Raw genomic sequence first — 17,415 nt, forward strand, 5'->3', positions numbered from 1 at the left:
AGGGCATTGTAGGCTAAACTCACGTCGACCACAATGTAGTCTATCTTGAGTGTTTTGGATTGGTTCCCTTTTCCGAAGGTTGTATGTAGCGACACATATCCCAGTGGTTGTACTGGGGTATCTCCCAGTCCGAACAGGCTGTTCGGGTATGCTCTAAGCTCCTTTTCTTCTAAGTCGAGTTTGTCGAAGGCAGTTTTGAATAAGATGTCAGCAGAACTCCCTTGGTCTATTAATGTGCAGTGGAGATTGGCGTTTGCCAGTATGATGGTGATGACCATGGGATCGTCGTGTCCTAAGATGATACCGGATGTGTCTTCTTTGGTGAACGTGATTGCAGGGATGTCGAGTGCTTCCTCCTTCCCTTCGGCATGATATACTTGTTTGAGGTATCTTTTGCGGGATGATTTGGAGATTCCACCTCCTGCAAATCCTCCGTGTATCATATGGACATGTCTTTCTGGCGTACGAGGTGATCGCTCAGCTCGTCCGACATCTTCATCTCTTCGTCTTTTTCTTTGTTCATCATCTCGGGTGGCTAGATACCGATTTAGTTTTCCTTCCCTTACTAACTTCTCTATGATGTTTTTTAAGTCAAAGCACTCGTTGGTGGAATGTCCTCGGACCCGATGATATTCACAGTATTCGTTCCGATTTCCTCCTCCTCTTTTGCCTTTGAGTGGTCGAGCCGGGGTATCTTTTCTGTGTTACAGACTTCTTTGTAAATATCTACAAGGGACACCCGAAGAGGGGTGTAATTATGATACTTTTTGATTTTTTCGCCCGTTCGATCTTCCTTCTTCTTGGATTCTTTATCTTTATCTCGGTAGGTGAAACCGGATTTCGAGGCTTCTCCAAGTCGGGAATTTTCTTCCATGTTGATGTACTTCTCTGCCCGCTCTTGTACCTCATCTAAGGACGTGGGATATTTCTTTGATATAGATTGGCTGAAAGGTCCTTCTCGTAGGCCATTGATGAGGCCCATGACGGCAGCCTCTGTTGGTAAGCTTTGTATGTCTAAGCACATTTTGTTGAATCTTTCCATGTAGTTGCGAAGACTTTCCCAATCTCCTTGCTTGATACCTAGTAGACTGGGGGTGTGCTTAGCCTTGTCTTTTTGGATGGAGAATCTGGCCAGAAATTTTTGGCCAGGTCATCAAAGTTGGAGATGGACTTTGGAAGTAGGTTGTCGAACCATCTAATTGCTGTCTTCGTGAGAGTCGTTGGAAAATCTTTGCAGCGAACGACGTCTGAGGCGTCAGTGAGGTACATTCTGCTTCTGAAGTTGCTGAGGTGATGGTTGGGATCTGTAGTGCCATCATACAAAGTCATATCCGGAAGTTTGAAGCCTTTAGGGATTTTAGTCTTCATGATTTCCCTAGTGAATGGATCTTGATCTTTGCGAGAGTTGTCTTCAGGGGTGGTTCGGGTAGTTTTTACTTTGAGATCAGCTTCAAGTTGTAGAAGTTTATCTTCTAATTCTCGACATCGCCTTACCTCTCTTTGTAGATCCTTGCCGACTTCTTGCTGGTACTGGCTTTCTTTTTCAAGTTGCTTTAGGCGATCTTGAAGTGCTTCTATTACTCCCGGATGTGATGAGTTTTTGTCTCCGTTAGATTCTGGAGCGTCCTTTAGTGTGGCACCGGTGTTTTTGTGCGGCATTCTATCCTCTAAATCTGAGTTGTGGTCGTTATCCTGTTCGTCCGCCATGGTGAAGGGATGACTTCCAGGTCCCCGGCAACGGCGCCAATGTTCCGAGGGTTACCTGAAACTGGAGGTCGATCTCGGTCGAGATCTTCTGTACTGGTCGGTGCCGACGTGTCCGGCTGGTGAGTGGCGGCCGGAGCTGTCGTGTCCAACCTATTGACTGGCTGTACTACTGATCCTTGGTCACCGGAGGGTAGGTGGTACCTGCAAGAGTCTCCGATGCTTAAGTTAGCACGGGTATTAAGCAGGTTTTTAGTAGAATCAGAGTATGAGTTATACCTGGGTGCTCTAGTGTATTTATAGTAGTGTGGGCTGACCTTTCTGATAAGATAAGCTAGTTATCTTATCTTATCTTATCTTATTTTGAGTGAAGTCAGCTTATCTTTAAGGGAACCGCCTTTATCTCTATGGGCTTGGGTTGCCTTTGGATTTGGATTGTGTTCCTCTATTTGGGCCCTTTATTGGGCTCTCCTGTCGATTTGGCTGACCTCTTTAAGAAGAGGTCGGGTAGCCTGACCTGAAGAGGTCGGTCGCTTTATCGCCAATCATCCCAGGTCGGATAGCTCGACCCAGGGTATGAACAGTTAGTAACACTCACCTTTGTCACTAACGTTGGAGATGGCTATCACTACCACGTTAGAAGTCACGTTAACCTAAGTAACGTGAACTCTAACGTGGAAAGAAGGGGTGTTTGGAGGGTTAGTGACAAAGGTAAGTGTCACTAACGCTCTCGAGGCTAAGGCATGCCCACGTTAAGAGCCACGTTAGTTATACTAACGTGGACTCTAACGTGAGAAAAGGGGCTAAGAGCAACGTTATTGAAAAAGGTAAACCCCAATAACGTTCACGAAGGATCAAGAGACAACGTTAGTGGTCACGTTAGTGCCACTAACGTTGAAGTTAACGTGAACCATCTTGGGCTAGAAACGTTAGTGAAAAAGGTGATTGTCACTAACATTCTCAAACCCACATTTTCACTTAAATGTTAACACCACTAACGTCCTAGCTAAAATCCATGCCTACTTCACACTTTCTCTGCAAGTAAAGCTGAGCCCACTGAAGACTCCAAACTGCTTCAACTCAAGATCCAAAGGCCCATATCCAAGACTTGAAGAGCCAACTAGAAGAGCAGAAGAGTAGTATATATAGGAGTAGTTTTAAACTAGAGGGGAGCTTTTGGATTGGGAGAACCACTCTCTGTATAATTTTACTTTCTCTGCAACTTCTAGTTTTACTTTCAGAATGCATTCTCCATCTTTGTTTTCCATTCCCAGAGCTATGAACAACTAAACCCCTTTCATTGGGTTAGGGAGCTCTGTTGTAATTTGATGGATCAATAATAGTTTTCATTATTCTTCTTCTTTCTTTTCTCTTGATTTTACTAGAAAGCTTTCAATCTTCTTCCAATTGGGTAGTTGTCTTGGAAAAGAAGCTATTCATACTTGGATCTCTTCAGAACCTTGGAAGAGGAATGAAGAGATCATGCTAGAAATGCTTTCTCATGTTGGACCAAATTGGGGTTTGGATGGATATAGTGACATATAATCCTACCAATACTTTGATTTGGAAATACATGTGGTATAATCAGTAACCATACTTCATCTCTTCTCATGAGCAATTGGACCAAGGAATTGGCTATTGATCAAGATTTGAGAGATTGAATTACCAAGGAATTGGAATTCAATCACTTAAGATTGCCAAGGAGATCAATGAATGCATTGATTGAGGAAGAGATGAAAATGAACTTGATCCAGGGAATGCAACATCTCCTAAACCCAATGACTTCCCCATTTCTGATCTCGCCTATTCTCTTTAATTTCTGCAATTTACTTTTATGCTCATCTTCCCAAATCTCCATTTAACATTCTGCAATTTACTTTCCGCCATTTACATTCAGCTCTTTATTTCCAGTATTTACATTTTCTGCTATTTACTTTCCCGCCATTTAATTTCCTGCAACTCTCACATCAAATTCTGCTTAGCTCAACTAGAACATTCCTCTAATTAAAGTTGATTGACGAATCAATCCCTGTGGGATTCGACCTCATTCTATTGTGAGTTTTTACTTGACGACAATTCGGTATACTTGCCGAGGGAAATTGTTGAGAGACAAATTTCCGTGCATCAAGTTTATGGCGCCGTTGCCGGGGATTGATTTTGTATCAACAATGATTAAATTGGTGGATAACTAGATTGAGCATTTTTTATTTTGTTTGATTTAATTTCATTTTAGTAATTCACTTTCAGTTTAGCTGTTTTCTTCCTTTTCCCCTACCCTTTTCTTAGTTGTTTACAATTTAGTTCACTAACCCACTAACTGTTTGATATATTGCATCACTCACACTAACAGCATTTCTAACAAGAATACTCTCTGCATCTACCCCCTTCTTGCTTTTGCCTTGTTGGTTGTATGACAGGTAGAAGAAGCGGGGCTTCAACTTCCTTTGATTCTGAACTTGAGAGGACCTTCCTTAGATTAAGGAGGGAAGCAAGAGGAAAGAGAGTAGTTGGTACGGAGGAAGAAGAGGAGTATTTTGAACCAGACATGGATGAAAATATGGAGAATCATCATGAAGAAGAAGCTCACAACCATGGCAGAGAAGGCCCAGTGCATCATGCTGGGCAAGAAAGAAGAGTTCTGGGATTTTACATCAACCCAAACCTAGGAAACTATGGAAGTAGCATCCAAAAGCCAACCATACATGCCAATAACTTTGAACTTAAGTCACAGCTCATCACCCTTGTTCAGAACAACTGTTCGTTCGGAGGAGGTGTCCAAGAAGACCCCAATCAACATCTAACCACCTTCCTGAGGATCTGTGATACTGTGAAGTCTAATGGTGTTCATCCTGACACCTATAGACTGCTCCTATTCCCCTTCTCACTCAAGGACAAGGCATCTAAATGGATGAAATCCTTCCCGAAGGAGAGCTTAGTAACCTGGGAAGATGTGGTGAACAAATTCTTGGTGAGATTCTATCCTCCTCAAAGAATTAACAGGTTGAGAGCTGAGGTTCAAACTTTCAGGCAACAAGATGGTGAGACTCTCTACGAAGCATGGGAGAGGTTTAAGGATCTGACAAGAAGGTGCCCACCAGATATGTTCAATGAATGGGTACAGCTACAAATTTTTTATGAAGGCCTTTCTTATGAATCAAAGAAGGAAGTAGACCACTCATCCGGGGGATCTCTGAACAAGAAGAAAACCATTGAAGAAGCCAAAGATGTCATTGAGACTGTAGCCGAGAATGACTATTTCTATGCCTCTGAAAGAGGCAACACTTGAGGAGTAATGGAGCTAAACAACGTGGATACACTGCTGGCCCAGAACAAGCTGATTACCAAGCAGCTGGCTGACCTTACCAAGAAGATGGAGAAGAACCAAGTAGCAGCAATCACCACCTCATCAGCAACTCAAGAAGGAGTAAATGCAGAGGCAGAGGGTGATCAGGAACAAACAAACTATATTGGAAACTCACCCAGGCAGGCACATGATTCATACTCCAAGACTTACAATCCTGGTTGGAGGAACCACCCAAACTTTTGGTGGGGAAACCAACAAGATCAAGGCCAAGATCAGAGACGTCATAACTCCAATAACAATGCAGCTTACCAACATTCCACACAGAGATCATATCAGCACCCACCTAACAACACACCTCAACATCCATATCAAAACCAAAATGGTCATTCTTATCCATCCAACCCCAACCCACCATCATCCGAAGACAGACTCTCAAGGATTGAGACTCTACTTGAAGTCATATGTAAGGAAGTCCAGGACAGTAAAGTGTTTCGAGAGGAAGTGCGGTCCAATATGCAGAATCAAGATGCTGCCATCAAGAAACTTGAGACACAAATTGGCTACCTATTCAAGCAAATTCCCAGCCATAACCTGTGCAGCAACACCGATCCAAACCCAAGAGAGGAATGTCAGGCCATCACCCTCAGAAGTGGGAAGGAACTAAAGGAAATTCCCAAGAATTCACAAGAGAAGAACTCAAATGAAAGGAAAAATGAGCGAGATGAAGTCCAAATTCCCATTCCCAGTTCACAGCAAAAAGGAGAAATGCTGAAGCCAGACGTCCCAAAGGCTCCATACCCTCAGCAATTAAAGAAGAAGGGGGACGACAACCAGTTCTTAAGATTTTTAGAAATCCTCAAGAAACTACAAATCAACATACCCTTTGCTGAAGCAATAGAGCAAATGCCGCTCTATGCCAAGTTTTTAAAGGAATTAATGACAAGAAGAGAAGCTGGAAGAGCAATGAGACTGTGATACTAACCGAAGAATGTAGTGCCATCATTCAGCATAAACTACCCCAGAAATTGAAGGATCCTGGGAGTTTCCAGATCCCTTGTATTATAGGAGAAATCACAGTGGAGATGGCTCTGTGTGACTTAGGAGCCAGCATAAATCTGATGTCAGTAGCTATGATGAGAAAAATGAGGATTGAGGAGGCTAAGCCAACAAAAATAGCCCTACAACTGGCAGACCGATTGTTCAAGTTTCTTCATGGCATAGTAAAAGATTTGCTGGTAAAGGTAGGAGATTTCATCTTCCCAGCAGACTTTGTAGTGCTGGACATGTAGGAGGAAGCCAAGGCCTCCATCATCCTGGGAAGACTGTTCTTGGCCACTGCTGGAGCTGTCATTGACGTTCAAAAAGGTGAACTCACTCTGAGATTACACAATGAAAAGATGACATTCAATGTGTTCAAGGCCATGAGTTACCCACTAGAACCATTGGGAGAATGTATGAGGTTGGATTCACTGGAAGATTCAGTACAGGAGATTTTTGAAGAAGAAGAACTTGAAGGGTTAACAGAGGAGGAATCAACATCTAGCGAAGAGGCTGCAACAGCAGAGATTCATATACAAGGTGCACCAAAGGAAGAGAATGAAAAGATAGAAGCACCCAAACTTGAACTCAAAGCACTGCCACCTATTCTCAAATATGCATACTTAGGAGAAAGTGAAAGTTATCTAGTGATCATAAACTCATCTCTCAGCCGAGATCAAAAGGATGAATTATTCCAAGTATTGCGAAAGCATAAGGATGCCATTGGATGGACCCTCGCTGACCTGAAAGGAATCAGTTCAGCCATATGCATGCATAAGATACTGTTGGAAGATGATGCCAAACCATCCATTCAACCCCAAAGGAGACTGAATCCAGTCATGAAGGAAGTGGTACAGAAAGAAGTTATGAAGTTATGGCAGAGAGGGGTAATCTACCCGATCTCCGACAGTCCATGGGTCAGCCCCGTGCAAGTTGTCCCAAAAAAGGGAGGAATCACTGTAGTCCCCAATGAGAAGAACGAACTAATCCCTACAAGGACCGTCACAGGATGGCGGATGTGCATAGACTATAGAAAACTCAATGAAGCTACAAGAAAAGATCATTTCCCCCTTCCTTTTATGGATCAGATGCTGGAAAGACTTGCAGGACACGCATATTACTGTTTTTTCGATGGTTATTCAGGATATAACCAAATAGTGGTTGATCCGAGAGACCAAGAGAAAACCTCATTCACTTGCCCATATTGCCTACAGGCGCATGCCATTTGGGCTATGTAATGCACCTGCAACTTTCCAACACTGCATGCTCTCCATTTTCTCAGATATGATAGAAAAATTCATTAAAGCCTTTATGAATGACTTTTCGGTATTCGGAGGTTCCTTCCCTAATTGCCTAAATCACCTGGCCCTGGTATTAAAAAGATGTCAAGAAACCAACTTGGTCTTGAATTGGGAGAAATGTCACTTTATGGTGATAGGGGGAATAGTTCTTGGCCATAAGGTTTCTAACCAAGGCATTGAGGTAGACAGAGCTAAGGTGGAACTCATTGAAAAATTACCCCCACCAAGTGATGTCAAGGCAATTAGGAGCTTTTTAGGGCATGCCGGCTTTTACAGAAGGTTTATTAAAGATTTTTCAAAGATAGCCAAGCCTTTAAGCAATCTCCTTGTATCTGATACACCATTTTCTTTGATGAAAAATGCATGCTAGCATTCGAAAACTTGAAAAAGAGGCTGTCCTCTTGATAAACCCCGATTTTGTGGTTTATCTTATGCTTATTTTAGGGGATTTTATCACCTTTTCCCACATTTATTCAATGAAATAGCATGGTTTTGCAATTCTCCCTTGATTTGTGCTTAAAAGTGAAAACATGCTTTTTAGGCCCTAAAATTGGTGATTTTAATTCACTTTAATTCCATTCGATGCCTCGATGTGTTTGTTGAGTGATTTCAGGTTTATAAGGCGAGTATTAGATGGAAGGAATGAAGAAAAAGCATGCAAAGTGGGAGAACTCATGAAGAAATGAAGGAACCGTAAAGCTGTCAAGCCCGACCTCTTCGCACTCAAACGACTATAACTTAAGCTACAGAGGTCCAAATGAGGCAGTTCTAGTTGCGTTGGAAAGCTAACATCCGGGGCTTCAAAATGATATAAATTATGCCATATTTTGCTTCGCGTTCAGGGGCGCGTACGCGCATTTTGTGCGCGCACGCCGATGCTGACCGTGGCCCACTTTAATGAAATCGCCCCCAGCAATTTTGCAGCTCATTTTGGGCCCAATCCAACCCATTTCTGATGCTATTGAACCCAAAGATTGAAGGGAGAATGAAAGAAGTAGTCATAGTTTAGTTTTCATCATGTTTTAGGATAGAATTCTAGAGAGAGAGGCTCTCTCCTCTCTCTAGATTTAGGATAGAAATTAGGGTAAAGTTAGGTTAATCACTCTCAAATTTCTCTTTCAATTCTTGTTTTGATTTTAATTCTCATTATATTTTAGTGTTCTATTGTCTTTGCTCTTCTAGTTTTACTTGTTAATTTCTTGTTTTGCTCTCTTTTATGTTTATGAACATTGTTGGATCTTAATTTTCTTTAATGCAATTTTATGTTTGATGTTCTTTTTATTGTTGATTTGAGTTGAGATCTTACTTTCCTTGCAATTGAGTAGTGTAGATTTACTTTCCTTGCACTTTTACTATGCTTTCCTTTTATGCCTTCCAAGTGTTTGATAAAATGCTTGGAAGGATGTTAGAGTTGATTTTGAGCATTCTTGGCTTGGAAAGAGTAATTAGGCAATCTTGAGTCATGAAAACCCAACTTATGTTGGTGATCTAGAGTTGTTAGCTAATATTATTTCCATTGACGCTAATCTTTTGCTAATTTAATTAGTGAGTTGATTAGGACTTATGGAATATTGTTTCCATTGACGCTAATCTTTTGCTAATTTCATTAGTAAGTTAGTTAGGACTTTTGGATTGAGATTAGCTAGTCTTGTTAGACTTTCTCTCATGAGATGACATAATGAGATAAATTATTGTTTATATTTGTGACATGATTGATTATCTTGTTTGACTTTCTCCCTATTTGTTGGAGTTGACTAAATAAGATGAATTAATCATGCATGACTAGGATAGAAAGCCTATGACCTCAATTCATTGCCATGAATGTCTCTCTTTATTAATCGCTTTCTTTAGTTACTTGCTTAATTTACTTTTTCTTTTCATTTAAATTTCTTGCCAATATCAACCAAACCCCCATTGACCCCTTCATAGCCAATAATCATACACTTCATTGCAATTCCTTGTGAGACGACCCGGAGTCTAAATACTTCGGTTAATTCTTATTTGGGGTTTGTTATTTGTGACAACCAAATTTTTGTATGAAATGATTATTGATTGGTTTGGAACTATACTTTACAATGAGAATTCATTCATTTGAGGAAATTCTAAACCAGCAAAAACTCGTTCATCAAAATGGCGCCGTTGCCGGGGAGTTGCAATGGTGTTATGTTATTGGCTATTGTATATATGTTAATATGCTTCTTTGCTAGTTTTTGCTTGTTTTAGGAGTTAATTTTTATTAGTTCTTACTAGTTTTATTTTTATTTTCTCTTGCTATTATGAATTCTCACCACTTTGGCTATGAGTTTGGCTCAAATTATGTTGTAGGAAATGGGAACTACAATGAGGATGTGCATCAAGGATGGAGCAATCAAAGATGGGAGGAGCCTCAAGGGATTGATCAACCTTATTGGCAACAACCCCCTCCGGTTTCTTATGGGTATAATTCTCATCCTAATGCATATCAATCTAATGGATTTGGTGACCCTTATTGTGATTGTCAACAACCACCACCATATGCCTATGAACCATCCCCTCAACATGATTTTGAACCACCTTACTCACAAGCCCCCTACCACCAAACACCCCCATATGACCCCAACCCTTATCCACCCTACCAACCACCTTATGAGCCATATGAACCATACATAGAACTACCACAATCCCAACACAACTACTATCAAGAACCACCTCCATATACACTAACTCCATACTCTAACCAAAATAAACCACCTTCTAACTATAATGCCTTCCCCTCAAACAATGAACCCTCTCTTCCACCACCGCCCTCTGATGAAGCCTCCATGTTGGAATTGAGAGATCTTGAATCTCATATCTTAAGGCGACAAGAGGAGGATGAAAAGAAGTTTAAAGAGCTAGGAGCCAAGATGGTTATCCTAGTGGAAGCCGTTAGCAATATGGCCTCCTCCCGACTAAGCCTAAGCAACCAAGGCACTCCCATTGACGAATGTGGAGAAGCAATTAAGGAGCCTAGTGAGGGAGTGAGTTTAGAGATTCAAGGTGAAGAAGAGAAGTTGAAGCAAGGAGTGCAACAAGAGGAGGAAGTTAAGAAAATTGAGCCGGAAGAAGTGGTTGAAGCCTTCGAAGAGGTTGACCAAGAGATGGATTCAATCATTGAAGAATTCTTATGCACAATTGAATCCTCTCCAATTGGGTTTGCCATGGAGATCAAAGAAGAAGATGCACAACCTCTCATGCCTATGGTGAGCAATGAAGAAGAAATTGAAGTGGAAGTAAGCCACCAAAAGGAAGAGGTTGAAGTTGAGAAAAGTTGTAAGGAGGTGGAGATAGTCAAGGAAGAGCACAAGGGAGTGGAACTTGCAAGATCATTAGGACCAACCCCTCCTATGTCACCATCCAATACAACATTCAAGTGGGTAAAATTCTTATCCCTAAGCTTCACTTTCTCACTTGAATATGGTTTGATTGAAAATGATGGTCAACTTAGAGCTCATTATGGAGTTAAGAGTAAAAGAGAGTTGTGTAGTGGTTGGAAACATCATTCTAGGTTCATTATGGTTGCTTGCTCAAAGTTTGATTGCAAGGTTTGGTGTGGAGCCAAATTGTGTGGGTCTAGGAGAATGTTTGGATGCTTCTTTGAGAATTCTAAGGTCATGCCACCCAATTGGAATCATGATGATCAATTTGAAGATGGGTGTCAAAATAAAGTGTGAGATCCCGGATCACACAAGGAGAATTAAATTTGGGAGCTCATGGTTTGTGAAGAACTCCATCAAAGTTTGAAGATATTAACATTGAAGAATGGAGCTTATTGGAGATTCAAGCATTGGTGGATGTTCCAAGATGGTTACAAGCACAAGCGACCTTAAGAGGAGCTCCCCATAAGTCCAACTTAAGGACAATAAATAAAAGTGCTAGGTGAGAGACAACCCACCATGATAAATTCTTTTCATTTTTTCCTTTTGTACATATTGGTAATTAGTTTAATTTCATGTCTTGTTTGATTAGTTGAGTTTAATTAGGAGTTTAGTAGGTTAAATAAGGTTTTGTGGTGTTTTGGTAGTTGTTCGGAGGTTTGGAATGCTTGGATTGGTGCAAGAACTTGGAAAAATTTTGAAAAATAGAGCACCACCCACGCACACGCGCACTCTACGCGTACGCGTGCCCAAGTATTTTCGGCCATCCACGCGCACGCGCCATGTGCGCGTACGCATGGATTGAGTTTTTCCACCCCTCCATACATTCACCCGAGAGTTGTGCCTGAAGTGTGCCAACTTTGTGCCCAAAGGCGCGCGCACGCGTACCTTGCGCATCTGCATCGACTCTCTGCCTTGCCATGCACGCGTACGCGCACATGACGCATACGCGTGGATTGCCCTGTTTCACTCACCTTCTTTTCTTCCCCTCTTTCCATTTCCTTCCTTCTTTTCTCTTCTCTTCTTTTCTTTCCACCCTTCAAACATCATCCAACACTACCAAATATCATGTAACACCATTTCTTTTAGTTAGTTTTATCTTCATTTAACTTTTGTTTTCTATTATAAGTGTTGGATTACTAATCTTGTTTACCATTTACTGCTGCTTATTACTAATGGGATGTTAGTTTAACATCATTGTTGTTACTGTCATTGTTGGATTCCTTTGTTGAGGTTGCAATTTATTACTTGGTTTGGAATTTTTCATGCTTAACACTTTTGAATACCAAGTACTTGTTACATTGCCTTCATGCATCTTACCTCTTTGAATTGCATGTTTTGGCCATCATGCATTCATCATCTATTGTTAGGCAATTGTACATTATCAATGCATTGTTTTTAGGATGCTTGTTCTGAGTGACCATCACCTATTTTATGCATTGAGATTGTAGAATTGTGAAATTGGATCGAAAGCTTACCTAGTGACATATTTTTGAGCTTTGTAGAGCTTTGTGGACCATGCTTGCTATGTGATTAATTTTCACTTCTATCTTCTTTTTCCTAAGTTTCATAGCATCCATGTGTTTCACCTCTATGTCATTTAGGTGTTGCAACAACTTCAATATGTGTCATTGATTGTTGTGTGAGTTTTATATACCATTTTGTTCACTAACTCTACCTACACATCAATCAATGTCCATGCATTATCCAATTTCACAATTGCGTGATTAATTGCTTGAATGCTTCCGTGCCTCTTTACTACTTGTTGGGTTGTTTTAACCTACAAGCCTTTTAAAGTATCTCAAGCACACTAGAATGAGTGAAGTGCATGTTTTTCTTTGTATAATTGTGACATGATTTTTAAATACTAGGGTGTGAGTTGTAAACCGCATGCAAGTTAGGACCCACACACTTATTTTTCATTATTGTCACACCAATTCACCCACTCAATTCTAGTGATTTACCTTATTCCAACAAGTCACGCTTCCTTGATTTTGTATTCTCTCATCTTACGGTGTTTATTTTGTTTTTCATGATTGATGCACCATAAGTAAAAACGGAAGCGGGAGAAGAACACGCAGGACCGGTTGACCTACCAGCTGAAGGTAGCAACTCGAAAAGTCGCCGTACCCCTTGCTCATCTTTGAGTGCACCGAGGACGGTGCAAACTTTTAAGTGTGGGGAGGTCGTCTGACCGCTCGGCATTTTTGGGTGACAAGTTTCTAATCCCAACACTTTTGCATTTCATTTTTAGGTCTTTTAGGATTTTTGTTGCATTGCATGATAGGTTGTATGTTAGTTAGAATTTGTACATATTTCACCATTTTTTTTATGATAGGACTACTTGGTTAGGGTGATGATTTCTTTTCCAAGAAACTGTTTTTAGGGCACCCTACCAATTTGAAAAAAAAATTATTGAACTTGCTTGAAGAATTTATTTTGGAACATGGTTTTTGAGCTAAGAACACAAGCATGTGAGTTTTGAGCACTATGGTGTGGTTACATCTTATAACCACTTATTTTCCATTCTTGTGTGCATTATTCTTTTTCTATGATTGTAATCTTTGATTTGTTTGATTTTTTATGTCCATTATTCCATGTATACATGCATTTATATGATTGAGGCCATCATTTCATTTAGCTCACTTATCCAAATAGCCTACTTTTCATCAACCATTGTTAGCCAATTTTGAGCCTATTTAATCCCTTTTGTTCTTAATTTTAGCACATCACTACCCCTAAGTGAAAAACAATAAATGTCCCTTAATTTGGATCTTTGATTAGCTTAGGCTAGTGAGGGTGTGTATCATTTGGGTATGGGAAACTTGGGACATTGGTTGAGGTAAAAGTGTAATTTTTATTTTTTTTGAAAATATTAGAAATTGGGTACATATTTATGCACTATATATAAAACCATATGCATTGATATGTTTGTATATATTTTTCAAAAAAAAAATGTGCAAAAAAAAAAACATATATATATATATATAAAAAATAGAAAAAGAAAAAAAAGAAATACAAAGGGGACAAAAATGCCCCAAAGTAAAGTTCAATAAAAATCAATGCATATGAAATGTGAATTAAAAAGAATGCATGAGTATGTGAAAAAGTGAGAATCATGGGTAGCTAGGTACTATATTAGAATTTTATAGGTTGTTATATAGGTTAGGTGAGAGTTTAGGCTAATCAAAGATTCAAATTTCAAGCTCACTTGACCATATGCATCCCTACCTTGACCCTAGCCCCATTACAACCTATGAATAAGTCCTCATGATGAATGTATGCATGCATTGAATAATTGTTGATTGTTAGATGAAAAACAAATCTTAGAAAGCATGAGTAGAAGAGAATTGAGTGAATCGACCCTATACACTAGAGCGACTAGAGCGGATACACATCCGGCGAGGGTTCGATGCTCAATTCCTTGTTCCCGGCTTTTATGAGCTTTTCTTCTTGCAAGTCTATTTGAACTTCATTTTGATATTTGAATTGGTGGGATTCAAGAATATTCATACTACTTAGCCCTACTTGATATATATTCTTGGAGATTGATTTGCTTTTGACCAAGTAGGTAGAATCATCTTGCATTTCGTTGCATTTATATAGATAGCTGCATATAGTTTATTTGCATTGAATAAATGTTCATACCCCTTTCTTGTCCTTCTTTATTCTTAGCATGAGGACATGCTTAGTTTAAGTGTGGGGAGATTTGATAAACCCCAATTTTGTGGTTTATCTTATGCTTATTTTAGGGGATTTTATCACCTTTTCCCACATTTATTCAATGAAATAGCATGGTTTTGCAATTCTCCCTTGATTTGTGCTTAAAAGTGAAAACATGCTTTTTAGGCCCTAAAATTGGTGATTTTAATTCACTTTAATTCTATTCAATGCCTTGATGTGTTTGCTGAGTGATTTCAGGTTTATAAGGCAAGTATTGGATGGAAGGAATGAAGAAAAAGCATGCAAAGTGGGAGAACTCATGAAGAAATGAAGGAACCATAAAGCTGTCAAGCCCGACTTCTTCGCACTCAAACGACTATAACTTGAGCTACAAAGGTCCAAATGAGGCGGTTTCAGTTGCGTTGGAAAGCTAACATCCGGGGCTTCGAAATGATATAAATTTTGCCATATGTTGCTTCGCGTTCAGGGGCGCGCAAGCGCACTTTGCGCGCGCGCGCCGATGCTGTCTGTGGCCCACTTTAATGAAATCGCCCCCAGTGATTTTGCAGCTCATTTTGGGCCCAATCTAATCCATTTCTGATGCTATTGAACCCAAGGATTGAAGGGAGAATGAAAGAAGTAGTCATAGTTTAGTTTTCATCATGTTTTAGGATAGAATTCTAGAGAGAGAGGCTCTCTCCTCTCTCTAGATTTAGGATAGAAATTAGGGTAAAGTTAGGTTAATCACTCTCAAATTTCTCTTTCAATTCTTATTTTGATTTTAATTCTCATTATATTTTAGTGTTCTATTGTCTTTGCTCTTCTAGTTTTACTTGTTAATTTCTTGTTTTGCTCTCTTTTATGTTTATGAACATTGTTGGATCTTAATTTTCTTTAAGATTTTTTTTAAAATATTTTGTCTGGGATGAGCCATATCTCTTCAAGAAGTGTTCAGATGGAATCCTGAGAAGATGTGTTTCAGAAGAAGAGGGAAGAGAGGTCCTATGGAACTGCCATGGCTCATGCTATGGAGGCCACTTTGGAGGGGAAAGAACTGCAGCCAAGGTGTTACAGAGTGGATTCTTTTGGCCCACCCTTTTCAAGGATGCCAAGAAAGTAGCAAAGAACAGCAATGAATGCCAAAGAGCTGGAAACCTACCCAAAAAAAAAGAGATGCCACAGAATTTCATTCTAGAGCTAGAACTGTTTGACGTATGGGGAATCGATTTCATGGGACCATTTCCAACCTCATATTCAAACAAGTATATCTTGGTAGCAGTGGATTACGTTTTCAAGTGGGTAGAGGCTATTGCAACCCCAACAAATGATAACAAGGTGGTCATGAACTTCCTCAGAAAAAATATCTTTAGCCGGTTTGGAGTTCCATGAGCACTCATCAGTGATGGAGGGAGCCATTTCTGTAACAGACCACTAGAAGCTCTCCTCCTACGATATGGGGTGAAACACAAGGTTACCACACCTTACCACCCCCAAACAAGTGGGCAAACTGAGATATCTAACAGAGAGCTAAAAAGGATTCTGGAGAAGACTGTAGGAGCATCAAGAAAAGACTGGGCGAAGAAGCTAGATGATGCTCTTTGGGCATACAGAACGGCATTCAAAACACCTCTTGGGATGTTCCCATATCAACTGGTATATGGAAAAGCCTATCATTTACCACTGGAGCTGGAACATAAAGCCCTCTAGGCTCTCAAGCTACTAAATTTTGATAGCATTGCTGCTGGTGAAAAAAGAGAAGACATGACCTCAATCTGACACCCAGGAGCTTCGAAAAAGGACAGCAAGTGCTCCTCTACAACTCCAAATTGAGACTTTTCCTGGGAAACTCAAATCAAGGTGGTTCGGACCCTTTCTTGTCACAAAAGTCTCACCATATGGACCATAGAAATCATAGAGGAAAGTTCGAAGAGGACTTTCATTGTAAACGGACAAAGGCTCAAACACTACATGGGCAACATGGGGGAAAACCCCAGAATAAAGTATCATCTCAATTAATGGAGGAATCGTTGAGCTATCGACGCTAAAAGAGTGCTTCGTTGGGAGGCAACCCAACCTAAGGTAGTTTCCTTTTCATTGTCATTTCAATAAAAATCACAAGTAGTTTCCCCTGTATTGTGAGGAGGTAAGTTTGGTGTCACACACCAAAACAATACAAGAGTGAATGTGTAATTCTAAGTTTGGTGTTTCACAAAAGATTTCAGTTAGAATCACACTACACTCCTTCAATGGCAAAGTGCTAGCTCCAACTAATCAGGGGAACGACTTAACAGTAGTTTAGTTTCTAGTTCATAGTTGTTTTGTTAATAACAACACATGAGGTTCTCTGCATGTATTCAATCTGTTGTACTAGGCAAGGAACTAAGTTTGGTGTTCACACACCAAACTAAGTTTAGAAATTCACAAGCATACATGCATGCTAACTATTTCTCAAGTGCTTTGGGAACAAGCAACTTTCAACAACTTTGCAGGAATCTTCTGGAGAAATGGTGCATCATCATCCAAGGAGGTGAAGAAGGATGCAAAAACTATGGATGATGACAAAGGGATAGCTAGAAGCCACCACCCGAAGGTTGTATTATTACTTGACTCCATATATTTGGAATGCAAAAAAATTGGAAGTCCGAATGTGTCCTTGACTAATAGTTACTCTTTAGTTTAAATCATTAGAATTTAATGTCTGTTTTCCTTGCGTTTGTCACATGTGTGCTGGTCCAAGTTACCTGTTTTCATTTTTCACCTTGCTTACTTGTATGCTTGTCCTTTTGAATCAAATAAAAAGAGAATGTATGCTATGAAAGACTAGAGTGAGGTTCAAATTGTGGAGTAAGTTCTTAAACTTGTGGTGTAGTAATTACTGAGCTAAGTTGGTTCACCAACAAGGTAGGAAGGCAACTATCTGTCCTAAATCATATTCTTGAAACACACCCTATGAGACTAGCTACATAACAAGATCCTAATAAGAAAAGGGGAAAGAAAAATAAAAGTTGAG

General features: G+C 40.0%; 1 non-coding gene across 1 annotated transcript; it reads right to left on the minus strand.

The window, feature by feature from the left end:
• Window positions 1–4,702: 4,702 nt before the first annotated feature.
• Window positions 4,703–4,809, minus strand: LOC112781705 (small nucleolar RNA R71). The gene has a single exon (XR_003192464.1). It is a non-coding gene; the product is annotated as a small nucleolar RNA R71 (small nucleolar RNA).
• Between the last annotated feature and the right edge of the window lie 12,606 nt (window positions 4,810–17,415).

This window comes from Arachis hypogaea, chromosome 19 (genome assembly GCF_003086295.3).
Source record: "Arachis hypogaea cultivar Tifrunner chromosome 19, arahy.Tifrunner.gnm2.J5K5, whole genome shotgun sequence".
In the NCBI taxonomy this organism is placed as follows: domain Eukaryota; kingdom Viridiplantae; phylum Streptophyta; class Magnoliopsida; order Fabales; family Fabaceae; genus Arachis; species Arachis hypogaea.